Source organism: Talpa occidentalis, unplaced genomic scaffold (assembly GCF_014898055.3).
Source record: "Talpa occidentalis isolate TD23 unplaced genomic scaffold, MPIMG_talOcc4v2.1, whole genome shotgun sequence".
NCBI lineage: Eukaryota > Metazoa > Chordata > Mammalia > Eulipotyphla > Talpidae > Talpa > Talpa occidentalis.
Window position 1 is genome coordinate 84,988,396 of NW_026555331.1, and position 19,829 is coordinate 85,008,224.

At 37.0% G+C, this 19,829-nt stretch overlaps 1 long non-coding RNA gene across 1 annotated transcript in view; it reads left to right on the top strand.

Moving 5' to 3' along the window:
* Nucleotides 1-19,829, top strand: part of LOC129145312 (uncharacterized) — a 105,209-nt gene that overhangs the window by 67,894 nt on the left and 17,486 nt on the right. The window contains exon 3 of the long non-coding RNA XR_008550702.1: nt 1,642-1,729. This is a non-coding gene — a long non-coding RNA (uncharacterized LOC129145312). The remainder of the gene's footprint in view (nt 1-1,641; nt 1,730-19,829) is intronic.

The window sequence follows — 19,829 nt, forward strand, 5'->3', positions numbered from 1 at the left end:
GCTTTTAGACTAAGATGGCAGAGTTCAGTAGATAGAACAGAGGTGGTAAAAAATAAGTCTTTTTTTTCATTCATTAATTTTATTAGTAAATAAAATTTACTAATTTTATTATATTAGTAAAAATTAGTAAGTTTACTAATTTTATCATATTAAAATAGAAACCTAAAATATTTTCCATTTGGTCCTTTTGCAGAATAGGTTTGCCAACTAGAAGGAATAAGCACAAACTAATTAATTAAAGATATCTAAGAGATTTTTTTACTCTTAGCAGTATCATGATTTAAAATAAAGTGTTTTCTCCTGGTATTAGATTTCTGAAACAAATTATAGCCTGTTGAAAAGAGAAGTTTTTAGCTTAAGTAAACTTAAAATGTTAAGGTTTAGGGTGCCATCATCTGGGATGTGGCTCAGTTTACATTGTCAAGATACATCTCTTTGCTCGACATCTCTTGCAGTGTTTCCACTCCCATGCCCACATTTTTCACAAGAGGATTATCAGCAGTTTTTAGGGTGTTGGTTTCCCTATTTAAATCCAGAGAAAGAAACCAGTAATTTCATTCTAGTATCCTACCTACCATGTTCCAAGTTAGGGCTGAAGGTTGGCAACAAGAGAAAACAGATTTGTGGGGAGGGTGTTTTCTCATTGACATTGTTTAGACTTGCCAATACAAGTTGATAATAAAAAGCAACTGAGCTGTACTTAGTGTGCTTGATTTTAAATTCTCCACAATGTACCCCTTTATTCCTGCATATGGGGGAATATTCATTCCATCGTGGATGGCCTGTTTTTGGTGAGCTACTGGTCCTTGGAAGAGCTTGTGAATCACTTTAATTAGATTACCGATAAGTCAGGTGCCCACATAAACCAGAAAAGACCAATTATTGAGACCAAGGGGAAGAAATACACTGACTGGCATAGACCCTGACACCTATGTGGACAACAGTGTCATGAAAATGAAAAGTATGCTAGATTGCAGCCCCAAAAAATACTGTCACTAGTAATGTTTGTTGTAACAAGTCCTTTTTTTTTTTTTCACTTGACAGACATTTATTAGAGAGGAGTGCCAATGAGTGAACAGTCTAATGGAAATGTATGCTATATCCTCTTTCATTCAACAAATATTATTTGGGTTCCTGTTATGCACCAGTCACAGTTCCACAGTGTTAAGAATACAATAATAATCCCTTCCACTTCCATCCTGTTGTTGCAAATGGAAAGATTTCATCTTATTGTGCCCCCCGCCCCATATCCGAGTAGTATGAGAAGAGGAATATGCCAGAAGAAGACAGACAAATCCTGGATGATTTCACTCATGTGGAACATAGAGAAGGAAAACAAAGGAACACACAGAACTAAACTAAAATATTAACTCTCAATCTGACTGTAGAATTGAGCCTAGCAGAGGGGCAGGGGATGGGTAAGGAGTAAAGTATGGAGGGGTCCAGTGGACTATGAGGGACGACTGTAGGTACCTTGGTGGTCGGTGTGCTGTTGTAACATACATTTGAGAGGTGGGAAACTATACCCATAATGTTTAATCTAGGTAAGCTTACACATTTACGAAATACCCTAAAGAAAAAGGGGTCTCAGTCAAGCACTCCATTATAGAGTACAAGGAATATTTTTTCCCTCTCTTGCAGATTTTGGGAGTAAGGTGAGACCTGCTTGTTACCCCACTCCAGATCCTGCAGACAGCATCTTGGGAAATCTGGTAGAAGTCAGCAAAGGGTAAGAATTCTTATGAATGTCAGCTCTCCCACATCTCTGTGTGAGATGCCTGGTTGAGAGAAGTTCACGGGGTCTAAGATAATCATTGGTAACTTAAAGCTACTTTACATTTGTTGGTTTAATTAAATGGGCATGTATTTAGAGATAACAGCATTAAATAGAACACTTTTATTTTACTTCGGTTTATTAAATATCAGACTCTTATTTTCCTTGTTACAAAATGTGTCTTCACAAATGTAGATTTTGATGATATTTCTTTCTGATAATCAGTAAGAAAGATCTCTTCAGATGATGGTTAGCTGCTTAATGTCTCATGAAATTTGCAAGAATGATTCAAACATAATTGTTCAGAACTAGTGAAAAGTTTATAAATAATTTTTCAACAGTAATTATGTTTTATAGTATGTTTACTTAAAAAGAGCTTTCAAAATCTTTGGTAACTAGAAACCTTAAAGTTATACTGAAATATATTAAGTGGTGGATATTTATTGAATATCTAGATCATTTCTTCTTCTTTTTTAAAGATTTATTTTATTTATACAAGCACCAGGGTATAGGCCAGATGTGCAGGAGGGTGAGAGGATTCACCAGAGACAGAGCAGGGAACAGAACAGGCAGACTGACTAAAATACACTGCCGAGGGGAGCAGCGGGCGAGGCAGGAGAGGTCTGCCATGCCATGTGGGATTCTCACTGGCTGGCCAGGATTGAACCCACGCTGCAGAGGCTGCAGAGACCTTCACAGTGCGGCGCTCAACCACCTGCGCCAACAGGCAGGCCCTGACTATCTAGATCATTTCTAAATAAGATAAAATACAGAGACATTAATATTGAACATAGGTTTATCCTTGTTTTTCTCAGAATTCTTTAGTTAAAAACAAATATCTTGAGTGTGGAGAAATTTTTGCAAGTGGATTAAATGGTATGCTGTAAATTTTGCTAAAACTATGGTCATCACTTTGGAACAACTTTAGTTGCTCTTTTTGAGATTAAAACAAAAAGGTTTGTGCCTTTTTCTTGTATATTTCCTAATTACTGTTGTTGTCTAAGTAAAATAGAAATATATAAATAGCCTGACAAAATATGCATGGCTTTTTTAAAGTGTCAACTTTTAAAAAGAAAAAAAAAAGTAAATAATGCTTTTACTTACTCTCTTTACTTCTGAAATTGTTTTGTTTTCCACCTGGGATGTTCTCCACCATTTCAGTTGGAATTGGTTTTAGTTCTATTCCCTTAACAGTTAACTCTTAGTCCAGTATGTGACTGAGCATCTTCTACTTTAATTGATCTAATTTGCACACATAATTCTGACAGAATTATTCATTGTAAAGTGCACCTTTGGGCCTTCCAGAATTCTGCCTTTTTTCTGTGAATCCATTGCATTAATTTACCTGCAAATTCCTCCTTTCTCAAGAGATTTCTCTTGGTTATGTAAATACTTTGTACAGATTTCCTATTACAAATTGTTTTGAAACACTGTTCACTCATTTCTTTCCTGCTTATATTTGAACCTAGGCCTAGGAAGCGTTACAATTGTAGATTTTGATGATATTTGTTTCTAATAAATCAGAGATAATTGTCATTTCATTCATTGATAGCAAAATTGTAATAAACACAAAAATGTGACATAGCATTCCATTCCTCTCAAATCCTAATTTCACTTCCAACACAACTTAAACTTTACTTTTATTTTATTTTTTAAAGAATTTGTTCATTTATTTTTGGGTAGAAGAACTGGGGTATAGGCCAGAGGTGCGGGGGATAAGAGGATTCACCAGAGACAGAGTGGGAAGCAGAACAGGCAGAGCTGTAATAGAGCTGAGAATTAACCCCTGGGCCAGTAGGGATGCTCTGGGCTTTAGTTTTAGAAGTGCCTTAATAAATAAAAAACATGTTTTCAAGATAATCTAACACCGATTTATTTTAATATATACTTGTTACTGTAGCGATTGAAGATTGTGATTATAGGAAAGAATTGAGGTGGCAACACAATTTTATTGCTCTGTGTGATCAGTATCTGGTAGCTGTTTCTAAGATGTTTGAATTATGACCTCATAATAGCCAATATAGTCAGTCACTTTACTATTACAACATCCTTTAATTACTTGTTTCTATATTTCTGTCCCTGAGGACTGCATTTGCAGAGGTCAGGGATTTGCCTGAAATACGATAAATATTTGAGTAGCATTTGAGGAAAAGGAAGGAAAGAAGAGAGGGTGGGAAGCAGGGAAGGAGAGAGGAGAGAGGATTTCAGCACGTGTGCACATATATAAGTGAATATAAGACTTAGAAAACAAGAATTAATCACATTGTAGATATTGCTGCCGGACTTAAGTTCATAAACTATATCTGTAGAACAGTGAGGACCAATCTTCGGTATTGCACATCACAGCTGCCACTCTCGTGTCCTGTGCTGAGTCTTGTCAGCAGAGCCTACTTTTGCAGGCAAACTTCAGAGAGTGGGGCGGGAGCAGTGGCAAAATAACTTGTTTTTATTAGCTGGTACCAGCTGTGTAATATCAGTTCTACCCACACCTCAGGCCCTTTCTGACCCCTGATGTTTACTTTCACTCCACTTCTCCTGGAAGATGGGGAAAGAAAGGAGAAAAGAGCTCAATTCCTTCCTGCCTTCCTGCCTTTTCCCCACCCTCTTTCCCGTGTTCTTTCCTTCTCTCCATCCTGTATGTGTTACAAGATAAGTCTTGGAAAAAGACTCAGGATATATGCTGCCTTATATATGGGTATATGTTTACCTATTATGTTAAAATATAATAACTACATGTTCAGAAAACTGGAAATTTGGTTCATATTACAGAATGATTTTATATATCTAGCAAGTCAGACTTGAAAACTTATGATTGATTGATTAAGCCATTTCTGATTCAAGAAGAAAACATCACGAGGCATCAGTTATGCTTAGTAGAATGGACCTGTGCTGAATAAATAGGAAACGGTGTAAACTAGTGGGTTGTTCTCATAGTGCCTTCTGATCTATATTGGATTATATCTTGAAATATTAATATTCTGACTGACAGTGCAGTATGACTCATATAGGCTGAATTGAATATGGATGAGTCTTATTAAGGAGCTGAATGATTTGCAGCAAATAAACAGCATCATAAATGCTGGTGCTTATTCCTGGGACAGATGTAATCATCAGGAAGAGATAAAGCCAATGTGTGTATTAGGAAGTAGATAATTTGAGGTTTTGCTGGGTTTGTGGCTGTATTTAATTTACTTGATGATGTGACGCCGTACTCTGAAATCAGGACAGATATTTAAAAGAAAATTCCTGAGACCCTAACCTTCATTGGTTTATATATAATCTGCATGTCATAATGTGCTATCTTACTACCTGTCATAGCAAAACCTCGGGCTAATTCTTCCCATACGGTGCTGTGCCTTTAATTCTCTTTCACAGAGCTACCTGAGTATGTATAAAGTCAATGGTGGAAATGGAAGGTATTTACTTTGATGGTATTACTCTTGAATCATTTATCACTGCCAGTACTCTATAAAAAACTGCTGGGGCCAGATCCTGTTGATAAGTTATTACTTTCTGGACTTGCTACCTTATTTCTAGCAGGCAATAAAAATGAACTCAGGATCTGTAACTTACATTTTAGTTTTCTTCTCTGCCAGTAAATGTTTCTCTTTAATTTTTACTATGTGGAATGATGTATGTAACAAGCCAGGCCACTCAACTTCTGCTCCAGCCTTCTCATCAGCCATAAGCCCTTGCTATCTTTCTGCCCTACACTTCCACTTAGGGACCTCAAAATGTTAGAAGAGTGCCTTTTCTTTCTCAGTTATTAATTTACCTTTAATTTTACCCCACATCTCTGATTGCCTCATGACCCCCTCAAGTAATATAACCAGAGTGTAGGTCTAGGAAGACCTTTTGTATCTATAAGACAACTTCTATAACATAGAACTGATGGGGATGAAAAGGTCAGGGGTCATATCCTAACAGTTTCACACTGACGTGAATGATTTAGATAGTGTTGCATCAGATTACAAACCTAACCCTAACTAAACATGTCATGAAAACTGTTTTACTGTCTGCTCTGTGATAATTTCTTGCTTCCATTTTGGAACTATAAAACTTAGAAAATTTTCCATAGGAAATCAGCAGGTAATTTTTCTTCCCTTTAGCATCAAATTGTTTCTCCAAGTTGACCTTCATAATTCTGTTTGTTCTTAATTATTCATGCAAGTCTATCAAATATAAAAGAGTAGGTAATTGAGAAAATCTCAAGTTTTTTAAATTTAAGTAATGAAAAAAAAAGAATTCTTTTTATTGTGGTAACATTAGGATTTTTTTCTCTCTATTAGGTATCAGTACCATAGGGTACCCACTACCAAATCACCCACTGCACACCATAATAGTCTATTGTGGTTCCTTCCCTGCCCTCACCCATCCCCCTTTGGGTGCTTCAGTTCTGTCGTCTACATTTAAGTCGAAAAAATATGCATAAGGGGGAGCAGCGGACCCGACAGGAGGGGTCTGTCGCGCCATGTGGGACACTTGCTGGCCTGCTGGGATCGAACCCTCACTGTCGAGGCTGCTGACAGTTTCACAGCACGGCACTCAACCCGCTGTGCACTATTTACAATAGCTAAGCTTTTGAAACAGCCCAAATGCCCAAAAATAGGTGACTGGATCAAGAAGATGTGGTACATATACACCATGGAATATTACTCAGCAATCAAAAAAGATAAACACATGCAATTTGCAGCAACATGGATGGCGCTGGAAGGGATCATGCTCAGCGAAATAAGCCAGAAAGAAAAAGAAAAATACTGGATGGTCTCACTCATAGCAGGAATCTAGAAAACTTAAATAAGGGACCAGGAAAATGAATAACTATAACAAAGTGAAAACTCAAAATTTTGAGATTTTGAATCTCAAAATCAACAAAAAACTATGAACCAGAGACACTTTTTGGGGGCTGGAGGGCGGGAGGGAAGGGATTGGGGTCAGAATGGGGGTGTTGCAATTGTATGGGGAATATAAAAATAAAATTTATTATTTAAAAACAATATGCATAAGGAGGGCCTCCCCGGTGGCGCAGCCGTTGAGCGCTGGGCTGCTCCCCAGCCACCGGAGGAGGGTCCCACATGGCGCGCAGACCTCTCCTGCCACCTGCTGCTCCCCTCAGCAGTGTACTTCAGCCCTTCTGCCTGCTCTGCTCCCTGCTCTGGCTCTGGTGAATTCTCTCATCCTCCCGTGCTTCTGACTGTACCCAGTGCTTGTATAAATAAACAAATAAATAAATAAATAAATCTTTAAAAAATAAAATGCAAAAGGATTGTATTTCTGATAACTAGGAACTGGTTGGGTAATCACTGTTGCCTATAATTTGGTAACATGAGATGTCTGTTTAAGTCATCAATTCTGACACATTATCCTCAATTTTGAATGTTAAAAATTCTGCCTAGTGGCATGCCAAGGTCTGTGAGCTGTAATTGGATAAAAACTATAGTATTTTTCCTTAGGAGATGACCAAATTTTAAAGATAGAATTTTTCTGCGTCTGTTCCACATTACAGACACAAAGTGATTGAACCTGGTGGTTACTAAGTGTCACAGAAATATTTACTATTTCTACCTGTATGTGGGACTGCTGGGAGCAGTGAGTTGAGGGTAGACCTAAGTCTGAGAGACAGAGAATTAATTACCTGCTTGCCTCAAAAGTATGTAGAATAAATGTGTGTGAAGTTATTATATTATCGCTAAGTAGTTTTATTTTCTGATTGATGGGTTGCTGATGAAAAAGGTATTAAAATCCAAGGGGGAACAGAAGGAAAGTATGTAGAAAATGCTATTTCCCCAGGCACAGTACATTGTGTTGCAAGGGAAGATGGGTTTGACAGCCAGCAACATTCTTAAAAATGTAATAATCTAGCAAGTGGGCCTGTGGAAGTGGTCTTCTCTCTTAAACTTGAGACTGTTAGGTGATAATGGATGACTTAGATAAGGATGATTATGATGATTTCAAATCAACTTATTGAATGCTTGCTTATTCCATGCCATGTACAACTAACTCATTCTATCTTGAAAATAACCATATTTAGTTTAGTACTCACCATTGTATATGTTTTTAATCATCTCTACTTAACCAATACTGAATATAGAATATATTGAAATATATAGAATTGAGCCAGGTCATTTGGAGCTGGTATTGAACCAGCTCTTCTGACTTCCAGCCTCCTATTTTTCAATACTTTGTATATTGCTTCTATGGAAAGAAATTAAGAATAAAGAGAAAACAAAAAAAAATGCTACCTATATGAAAAACCAGTCACACTGTTTTCCTAATTGGAAATGATATTCTTGAACTTGAACAAACATTTCATTTTGAAGAGATTTCAGATGTTTCCAATGTCTAGATCTAATTTATTATCATTAAGTATGTTTTGGAAGAAGTACTGTAATTGCTGAAGGAAATTCCAAAGGAACAACTCCAAAGGTGCTTTAAGCATGAGTGAGACAAGATGACAACTTTGGAGACAAATGTGCTGGATTGATTATTTACATTTAAAATTTTGGCTGTAAAAATCAGCTATATTGCATGATCACAACATTTAGAGAAATTATATTTATAAATACCAGTTATACCATATTTAAAAGTAAACTTTAAACTCATTAAAAACATAGGTGTGAAAAATAAAAGTTAAAAGAAGAAACTATATGTAAAGGCTAATATAATAAAATCTTTTTTTCTAGGTTTAGATAATCATTATTTTTAAGAGATTATTTTTTTTTAAATACATACACATATGGAGGCTAGGAGGAATTCATAAGTAACATTATATTAAATTAAGTGCTCTATGGACACCATAAAGTTAAGATAGGTTACAGATTAGCAGAAGATATTTTAAATGTCTAAAATTTCTAAGGATTTTATATCTAGAATATGTGAGGAAATTCTGTAAATCTGCTAGTAAGAGGCAATCAACCCAGTAGAAAAAAAATTAAAAAGACATAAATAGGAACAGGAAAGCGGGGAAGATCCAGATGGTTACCACATCTATGAAGAGATTTCCAAACTAAACAAAAATTCAAATGATCTACCATTCCATGACCATTACATTAACAAAAACTTAGAGAATTTGGTAATATGAACAATGCTTTAAAGAAGTGTATAAAGAAGCAAGGGCCCTTACTGAGCTGGAAAAAAGGATCCTTATTCTGCTGGAACGATAACCTGGCACAGCCATTCTGGAAAGCAAACCAGATGTACTTTTACTCAGTCTTATGTGGCACTGTCTTCTGAAACAGCTCTGCCAATTTCCGCTGAGATTTCCATGAATTTGTGGCTGTGTCAAGTTATTAAGGCTGAACAGGGCTGGGGGTGGGGGGGTCTGCTGGAAGACATAGATTATTTTCTTTATTTGGGCTCCTCACTATAAGTTGAGCTGAGGTCTTTCCCAAATGTCTCTCCACTTCTTGGACCCGCAGACAAGCTGGGGGCATGTTCTTATCCTGGCAATGGCAGAGATATAATAGGACAAGTGGAAATATGGAGTCTTCATGATGAGGCTTGGAAATAGTACACTCACTTCTGCCTACACCCTATTTATTGCTCAAGCAATTCACGTGGTGAAAAGTACACTCCACTTTAATTGGGAGGAACTGTCTAGTTACAAGAAACAAGGTGTGGTTATGGGAAGGAGTGAAGAATTGAAAGAATACTTCCATTTTTCCATAATGCCTTATGACCTAGACACCCAATTTTTTAATTTATTTTTCAGAATAGCCACCACATCTACAAGGAAATATGTATAGAAATATATTGCAGTAATGCTTACGATTATAAATATGGCTAGCTTAGGAAACCCTTATAAGAGTTAATAGCTGAAATATCATATATCATTAACGGAATGTGATGTAGTAATCAGAAGTAATTAGTTAGATTTATATAAAGTAACTGGAACAGATCTCAATAACTTAATGTTAAAAATATAAATAGTATGATACTTATTGTACAATGTCAGTTTGTGAACCCCACCCACATAATAACTGTTATTTTTTTAAGTACACATATATCTGTCAAACAAGATTTGCTTAATAAGCTAGAGTGGCTGCAAAATAGGAAACAAGAAACAGGAGAATTAAGAAGAATTAATAGGAGAAGAAAAACTAAAATAAAAATGGGGTCTTTGCAATAGATTGAGTTTTTAAACAATTTTGTGCTCTTGTGACTTTTAAACACAGTAACTAATAACAAAAGACCTTAAAGATTGGACTAAAATGGACATAGCACATTTGGAAGGCTTTGTGAAGAGCAAAGTTTTAAGCAGAATTTTGGAGTTAGAGAGGTTCTGGTTTGAGAAAGGATGTTCCAGGGATGAACATGTCATGGTCAAAAAGGAACAGGAGAAGGATGTGTGAAAATTGTATGGGGTTTCTTCTGGCAGAAATTTAATGAAAGTTTGACAGGGTGTGACAATAGATGAAAGCATAAGGCAGAGTTCTTTGTAATCTGTCACTGGGGCTTTTATTTTGATCTTTTCATAGTTTTTAGAGGCCTTTGTCAACACCTAGAGACAATTAAACAGAGTCTGATAGGATGAACCCTCTGGAAGAGGAGAACTTGAATACCTGTGAGCCATTCTACTCTACTTCACAAGTCACCACAGCAGAGGCTCTGTGACACTTTATTGGCCTGAGAAACTGATAATAAGTGAAGTCTTCCGAAAGTATTAGTATTCTCCCCCAGGAATACAAGACAAACACAGCAAAATATAATATTTTGTTGGTGTTGTAGGGAAAAATATTAGCTATTCAATCCACTCCAGGAGAAATTATTGAGAGGGCAGGATTTAGAAGTAGAACCTTCTTGGTACTCTATCTTATCATCTCAGAGTCACCTAGTAAAGTTCTGAAATTAAAATATTTTATTCCAATTAAAACCACCCTCAACTGGAAAAATATTCTGGTTTAAAAGAAATGTACCTTCATTCATTGTTGAAGAAAAAACTGTAGATTGTCTGGGAAAACTATGAAGGGTTATATGACAATGCCGAGTGCTTTAAAATGTCATTTTTTTTACCCTCAGGAATTTTTCTAGTCTTAGTTGCTAAAGAAATAATCAATTATACACAAAAATATAGGTGTGCAAAATATGTTCATCAAAATATGATTGTTACAGTAATAAAAGAAAAAATATATAAGTAGGAACAAAGAATTTGTCAAAATCCAAACTCTGCATACTGAGTAAGACAAAACAGGAAAATAAGTTTATTTCAAGGGTTTTTTACTTTCAAGCCAGGAAACTCAATACTTCAGAAGCACTGGGTCCCAAGTTACTCACAGACTGAAGGATTTTTATATGGTAAATGAAGTTATTTGGTTTTTTTCTCAGCTGATTACTTACCAAATGGTCTTCTTTCTTATGGATGAGGGTAGCTGGGTCCAGAGAACACAGAGTTCCAGGTATGGTGTGAACCAACTTCACTTTTGGCAATTGGCAGGCCACCCTCTCTGTGAAGAGCTGTAAATTCCTGGTGGGTGAGGCTAAATTTCTTTCTCCTTTTTTATGCCTGCATTGACCGACTCCGTTTTGTCTCTGACATAAATGAGTCCGTTTTAGTTTGTTTCTACAATTAAATATTCAGTGTTTGTCTCAGAGTGAGACATATGCAAAGCAATTTCTTGTCTCTTTTCCAAATTCTCTTAGATAATCATTTACTGCTATTAAAATCCAAAATAAGTATTTTTAAAGCTGTAAAACTGTATTGACTAAATAAAATATTGTTGAAATCGGCAATTTAAATAATCCATAATCATTCGTTTTATTTCTTAAAATGCACGCAGAATTTAAAATTGGGAAATTCAGAGACAGTCTAAATTTTACAAATTATCTGGGACTATTCCAGGTATGTGTACTACCTGGTATAGAGGATTTGATTAAAAGGAAATAGCCAAATTAAAAGTGAATTTTACACCCTTGAAGAATTAAGGAAAATTGAAAAGGCAACAGAAGCCGTGTTTTTGCAAAGTACAGTCAAGTATGTATTCAAAAGGTATTTATTCTACTTCTTACACCAAGCCTCAGGATAGATTCACATTGTAATTCGTGCTCACCGTATCCAGGGCACTTCAGGCACTAGGCATGTGATGTGGTGTTTTTAATAATAGATAGCCAAATGAAGGAGGAGCTCACTCTGGAAATTAAAAGGGGAATTTAGAGAAATATATAAAAGCTATAAAGTGATGACCATAACCTATTAACTGCTGGTCACCTCCTGTTTTCTTTTATTTCTCCCCAAGGGTTTTTAACATTGTATTCCCAATAACAGGTAATATACTCAGCAGTGCGACTGCCTACAGAATTTCTGATTAGCAGGGAATCACAGTATATTTTAATCTGCAGGAGCCAATCCTTTAATCCTTACAATAGAAAAATGAGGTAGAAAGCATGACAAACCCAAAACAGAGTGTTGACTTACTTAAACAACAAATGGTAGCAATCATCAGGTGTGATTTCAAGAGATAGTATTGTATATTGTAAGACTCAAAATTGCAGTCAGATGGGAAAAGAGCGCAGAAGGGAATGAACTCCAGTTCTGCATACACATTCTCTTGTATTCAGAGTGTCCATGGCCAAATGTGTGGAATATCCTGGGTTCTTCCGAGAATATGCAAGTAAAAGAGAACTTACTCTGGTGACTGATTCTGTCCGCATCATAGGTCTGCCACTCTCAAGACCGAGACTGTGCATGGTGCGCCTTCTTAAGAAGTTTGCTCTGGCAAGTGGTCTCCCAACCAGGTAGCAGATCAGATCGGACTGATACTCCCTGTCCTCAAACAAAGGGGAAAATGTTTCCCCTCCTCTTACTTGGGCATTACCAGTCTAAAGCCATGTGAGAATGGATGGATTGTTTTGTGATCTATTGGAAGGAACTAAAAATAATATTCTGAATGATGGGAACATTTGAAATTCATTTCACAAAACTTTCCCAAATTGCCACAGAGGAAGTAGCTACTAATTAATAAGGATTCAGGGTGTGGAATGCACACTGACTCATGCAAACTGGAAGGAGACAAATAAGTACCAAATCAGATCAGGAGGCATAAAGAAAGTCTTCCATCATAAAAAATCACATGGAAACTTTATACGAGAAGGGTCAGAGCTAACTCAGAGGTTTAAAAGCCAAAGGAGAGTACATTTTGGCTTCCTATAATTTTTCTTTTTTAGTAAATGGGATGGACTCACTATGCTTGTCTAAGTGCAGTATATGCCTGTGAAATGCCATCCTCATTCCCCCCTCCCCACATTGCCTTGGCAAACTTCTAACTTTTACTTCTATAGTTAAGTTTGAAGAACATCCAGCATAGAAAAACTGAAATGGATTAAATTCTGACAAACAGGAAGCTGGAGGAGGAAGAGAAGGAATTCTCTGAATGAGAAAAATAATCGAAGACCCAAAAGATGGAACAAGGGTCTGTTGTCTGTCTTCAGTGGAAACAGATAAAGAGTTTAACTGGCAAACAGAAGGTATAATTTAGACATCTTGAAGATTTTACAGGTTTGCCAGCTACTAATAATTGCCGCCTTTTAATAACAACTAAATGCTTTAGAAGCATCACAAGTATGAATTCCATCATCACAAATTCAAGTGTGCGGAAAATGTGATTTGCTTTATTGCCAGAATTGTCAGATCTCTGATCCGAGCTCCCAAACTGTCGTATGTAGGCGACTTAATAGTGACTTTTCTGATTTTTTCTCTTTTCAGCACAGTGATTTTTTTTTTTTGTGCCCATTCTTGCCTATAAGGTCAGAAAACCTACAGTTCAAACTTCCAGGTTTTCACTCACTCCTTTCTCTTAAAAGTCGACAGTGACAAGACCAGGTGAAGGCTGGTGTGCTCTGCACCCTTCTTTTGGTCCAGACTAGTCCTTGTCCCCCATTCCAGTCCAGAGGCTGACTTGGCCTTCAGCCTCCTAGGATTTCTTACAGTCCTTGACTGAGCAGTGGGTCCCATGATCTGTCTGCAGTGTCTCCTGACTCAGAACAGCTGCAACATTCAGTTGGCTATTGAACATTCCCTGAACTTTTCCAAATCCACGCCTTTCTTATTTCAAGTAGTTTCCTACATCTAAGTTGTATTCAAATGCCATTCATTCTTCAAAGCCCCAAATATTTGTCCCTGCTCCCCTCAAATAAAGTGTAATTTTCTGAAATCACAGTCCCTCTCTCTGGTGGTCAGGAGAACACCAGCACACTCCCGGGGGGCACGTATGAGGGACGAGTCGTGGAGCAGGTTTGTGAGGCAAGACACTGCTGTCCAGTGAACAGTCCTCTTGCTATTTATTTAATAATAGTGAACAGGAGAGAGAGGTCTGTCTTGCCATGTGGGACCCTCGCTGGCGGCCAGGGATCGAACCTGCGCTGCAGATGCTGCAGGCAGCTTCTCAACCCAGCGCTCAACCGCTGCACCACCGGGGAGGCCCTCAAAAATATTTATTAAGTGAATCCTCAGGTAAAGGCCACATCATTTTAATGGCTATAAGAATGAAAAAAGCAGGATATATCATTGGTCATTGATATCTAAACACAACTCACTTGCCAGCATTTTTCTCTTTTGTCTACTCCATAATGTCTACTAAAAGTATCATAATTTTTAATTTGAAAAAAGAAACAGTGGAGATACTCTGGTTTTAATTTGTGGAGAGAAAAAAATTATTCAAACTTTGCACTTCTACCACTGACAGTTAATAATATCACTGTCATCCTACAGAGCTTCTTTAAAAGTCACTTGAGAAATTCATCTTTTCCTTGATTTAATATTACATCTTAATTCTATTTCCCTCTCAGGAGGATTAAAATTCAGCAGCCACCTTGTCAGTTTGTGCCCCTTCACTACCCTGATATAAAAATAGAAATAGTAAATATGGCCTAATAATGCTTATAATTAACAGACCAGATCCTGAGAATTTTGTAAAATCCTGGATTGTTGCATAGCCTCATTGCAAAAAGAGTTGGTTTTTTTGTTGTTGTTGTTGCAGTCAATTAAGTGAAAACAAAATAAAATGAGAGTCACTCCTGCCCCATTATAGACATTGAAAAGCAAATTTTTTATCAATGTAAATGACTTAGTTTATGTAAACAGAGAATAGCAAAAAGCTGTTACATACCAGCTTTCTGGGACATGGATTTGATTTCTTGTCTTCACAAAGTTATAAATGAATAATTGAGGTACCTATGAAACAACTTGCAAAGTGCCCAAACTATGTATGTTAAATCCACAAATGCCAGAGACCAACTGTTCAGGCAAACACCAACTTAACACTATTTTATTTCTCCATATTAAATGGTCATTGCTGTTGCTACCACCCCATCCTGCATGACCTCACAAACTCTTGAAGGAGCCTCCAACCCCCACTCACCCTTAGTCTTCTAGAGTATGGTGTTTAAAGGAGCTCAGAACTTGAAGTTTTGGAAGCTTTTACAAGGTTCAGAGAGCTCGATGTCTGGAAGAGGCTGCACTTTGAATTCAAGTTTATGGTCATGCTTCTCAGATTGTGGGTCACTGACAAATGCAGTCCTATTCCTAACACCCAGTTGCCTATAATCCCAGAAAAATAAGCTCCCAACATTAGTAGCTTTACTGACAGTTTTAGTTCCTGAGTAAAAGCTCCTAACATTTTAAACCCGCAGATAAACCAAAATTAAATTTCTAATAATTGCAATACAATTGACCAACATTTTTTAACAATAGTAAATAATCCATTGTTCCCAAAAATTCCAGTACAGGAATTTGCCACTCAGCTATTGTTAAGCTGCATCCCGAGTGACTAATGCATTCATGATGGGGCTTGAAAAGGAGTTAGTTATCCTGAACTCATAACTAGTCAGGCAACTTCTACGCGAAAAGCACATCTGTAGTAAATATTCCCACTTTACTTATTGGCAGCAACCTTGAATGATAATGCAAACACACTCCCACTCAAAACCAAATAGAAGAGGCTACTGTTTTTCACTTAGAGCTAAAAGATTCTGTTTTAGAGAGGAATTAAAATGCTTTGTTGTTCACATAGCACATTATAAACATCACTTACAACATTTATTTATTCAGTTTTGTGCAACTAATAATTTCTTCAAGTTAGTTAGGTGATTGCTAGCAATTAATTAGTAAGGTTAACATTGTTTTTATTGATCAGGCTGGCAGCACTGATTGACAACATTAATATAATTGCTTTATTTCTCAGAAAACCTTGGTGTTAGAGCCTAATATTACTGGGAAACAGTTGAGAGATTTAAAAAAGATAGATTATATGTTTTAGATGGGGCCAATTACCTTAACTTGCTACCAGGGCTTTGATAACTGAATTAAGGTCTAAGGTTTCCATCCCTTAAGTAGCCAAGAGCCGTTTTTTTTTTCTGCCTAAACCCACTTGACAATGAATCTCCACAGAAGACAGAGGAGAGGTGGGTTGGTGACCTGAACTAGGACCCCTACATTACTGTTTCAATTACATTCATGATGAGCACATAAGGAAATGGTTTATAAACAAAATTTGAAAATTCAAAGTTCAATAGCTCCATTTAACATCTTTCCTGATACATCAGAGACAACAGATACATCCTCTCTAAAGTTCTAATAAATTTGCCTATATTTTCTCCCAGTTGTCATTTGGATGTGTAGTTAATATTTGTCACGTCCCAGTATGTCTGGACTCAGTTACGATATTATTCCCTTATATCCCTCATAAATCAGCCTCATTCAAGGGTTCCCAGAAAGAGACGAGAAAACCTGAGGATTAGGTTCATCTTGAGACTGAGAAAAAATTGAAATAGTTTCTCTGGAATTCAATAAAACCTCTAGTAGCTGTGCTGGACTTAGCCTCTTCTTGCAAAATGATTAGTTTGCCATTGTACCCAAACTATTTCTTCAAAAAGACTAAGTTAAATCAAAGTTGTTGACATTTCTTAAAATAGTTTTTCTTCCAGTTAGGATGATTGGGGGAAAACCATACATGATTATTTGAATATTTGCTCAGGAAATTACAACTGTTCTAAAGCTTGTTCCAATACATGTTTCAGGCTACTTAGGACAAATAAAAAATTGCAGGTCCCTTTCTATTAAGTATAATAATTACCACTTACTGAGAGCATACTGGGTTCCAGGCACCTTTCAAGGTAAATTGAATATATTACCTTTAATTCTTACTTAATCTGGCAATTTGTGGCCCAGTTTGACAAATTAGGAAGTGAATAGAATACACGACAAGTAAAAGGTCAGACAGGTTATAAGGGGCAAATCCCACTTTTCTCTCACCCACAAAGCCTGGGGCCTTTCCTTTCTGTTATGTCAGGTTTTCTCTTGGTGGTAACCCTTAGTTTCCATTTAATCTTCCTGTACTCAAAAGTATAATTGTTCCCTTCATTACTTTAACTGTTAGACATTTGAGGTGGCTGCTGTTCGTGGGTCTGTCAAAAAGAAAAGTAATATTGTGCTTAAGAATTTTGGTCCTATGCCAGCCTCACTGGGTCTGAATCTTGGCACTGACTCTTCCTGGCTCTGTGTTCTTATGTATATTCCAAAACTTCTCAGTGCCTCTATTTCCTCCTCTTTCTTTTAAAAATTAATTTATTTATGTATATTTTACATCATTGTTAATTTTTGTACAATGTTTGATTTCTCCTCTCAGGAGTGATTCCAATAAAATTCCCACCACCAATTTGCCTGTGCACCATCACCATAGTCCCTTGTATGCTTCCCACCCCTGTTTTGATTCCTCTCTGCGCCCCCTCCCCTGCAGAATGTCTCTGATTTATAGTTGCCTGTTAATTTTGTTTATTTTTTTTTCCTGATCCCTTATTTGGTTACCCTATATTCCTCCTATATAGCTGAAAAGGATTATGCTCAGTGAAATAAGCCAGAAAGAAAGAGAAAAATATCAGATATTTCCTCCTCTTTAAAGTAGAGGTATAATTGCCACATTACCGCACAGGTCTGTTGCAAGAATTAAATGAAGTGTTTCAATGATTCTCAAACTTTCATAATTCTTTACCAGAATCACCCAAGAATCAGTGAAATCTGTAGGTCCTGGTTTTATTTTATTTTTTAAAGATATGTTTATTTATGCATACAAGAACTGGGGTACAGCCCAGAGGTGTGGGGAACAAAACAGGCAGATCTACTGAAATACACTGCTAAGGGGAGCAGCAGTTGAGTCAGGAGAGGTCTGCTGCGCCATGTGTATAGCTCCCTGGCCGGGAATCAAACTCGCGCTGCAGTGGCTGCGGGTTGCAGCATAGGTTGCATATTAACCCCTTGCAACACCAAGGAGGCCCCGGGTCCTGGTTTTAATTATCGGGTGGAAAGATTGTGTATGCAGGACACCTAGGACAGTGCCTGACAGAATAAGTTTTCAATAAATGTCAGTTATGATCACTTAAGTAGATTAGGGAGGGTTGCTTGGAGAAAACACTATGTTCAATTGAACTTTTGAGGGAAATATAATTTAAGAGGTCCTAAAAGGTAGGCCAGCCTAATATACCAGGATTTCTGTAAGATTCCAGCATTGCAAAACCACAGGGTCAGGAACAAGCCATCTTTTTACTGAAAATGTTATAATTTTGAAAATACAGTTAGGAGGAATGTGGCTGTTATGTAGCCTCCTGAAGAACAATTCATTTATTGAACAGATATTTACTAAGCATCACTCACATATTAGGCTTTGAAATAGGCAGTGGGAATTTTTGCTCATGGCATTATTTTACGTTTTCTCTCCATAGAAAATATAGCCTATATCCCCTAACACTGCTTGCAAGGTAAGTGGTTTTGGTTTTTTTTTTTTTTTTTTTTTTTAGTTTTTTTTTGTTTTTTAATATTCTTTTTTTTTTTTTAAGATTTATTTTTATTTATTTATACAAGCACTGGGTACAGTCAGAAGCACGGGAGGGTGAGAGAATTCACCAGAGCCAGAGTGGGGAGCAGAACAGGCAGACTGACGAAGTACACTGCTGAGGGGAGCAGCGGGCAACAGGAGAGGTCTGCGCGCCATGTGGGACCCTCTGCCGGTGGCCGGGGAGCAGCTGGGGATTGAACCAGCGCTGCAGAAGTTGCGGGCAGCTTCGCAACCCAGCACTCAACCGCTGCGCCACCGGGGAGGCCCAAGTGGTTTTGTTTTGTAAGGAATATCTGTCCTTCCCCTGCCTCAGTGATCCTTTTCACCTCACACCTATAACTTCCAATTCCCACTAGTTCCTTCCTTTCAACCTGTTTATTGTATATCCATCACTTCTCTGGACAATTTTTGAGCATTTCCACTTTTCTCATCTACCCCAGACACATTCTTATTAAATACCTAATTCGTATATAATGTACAGCTTTTAGCTGTGTTGGGAAAAATCATCAGCATATAATTAATCATAATTTACATGGTCTATAGAGTTTTTTAAATTATTCCATTTGGCTGCCACAAAAGAAAATCTTTCCTGTTTGTGAGTCTAGCATATCTGCAAGCAAATAGAAGAACTTCTAGCCACAGTAACCTAAAGTCTACATTAAAATAAGCACTGATACTTTACTTCCATATTTAACTCTATATTATAAAGGTGTTAGAAACTTAATTGAAAGCAAACATCCCAGGCCTCTGATAAGATAGATGCAGATGCCTTTTTCACGAACATGTCTATATTAATTTATTTTGCCCACTTTTACTTGTCTAGTCTTTATTAATTTAATCTTTATGGATATCATTCCTGTACTTTTCTTTAGGAGGCAGAAATAATGGCTCTACATGTTAGAAGTGGCAAATTGCTAGCATCATCCCCAACTCTTTCCCCTTTGCTATGGGCCCTTTAGTGATTCTAACAGGTTTGGGGCACATCTTATGCTAAAGGCTCAAAGGAATGAAATAACTTAATTGATATATAATTGAAAAAAATATATAATTAAGGTGTACAACACAATTTTGGATACACACACACATTGTGAAAGTATTACCAGGATAAAGATGATTAAATATCTATCACCCCACATAATTATGATCTTTTTGTGTGTGGTGAAAGCACTTAAGATGAACCCTTAGCAAATTTCAAGTACACAAAACAGTATTATTTGCTATAGTCACCATGCTCT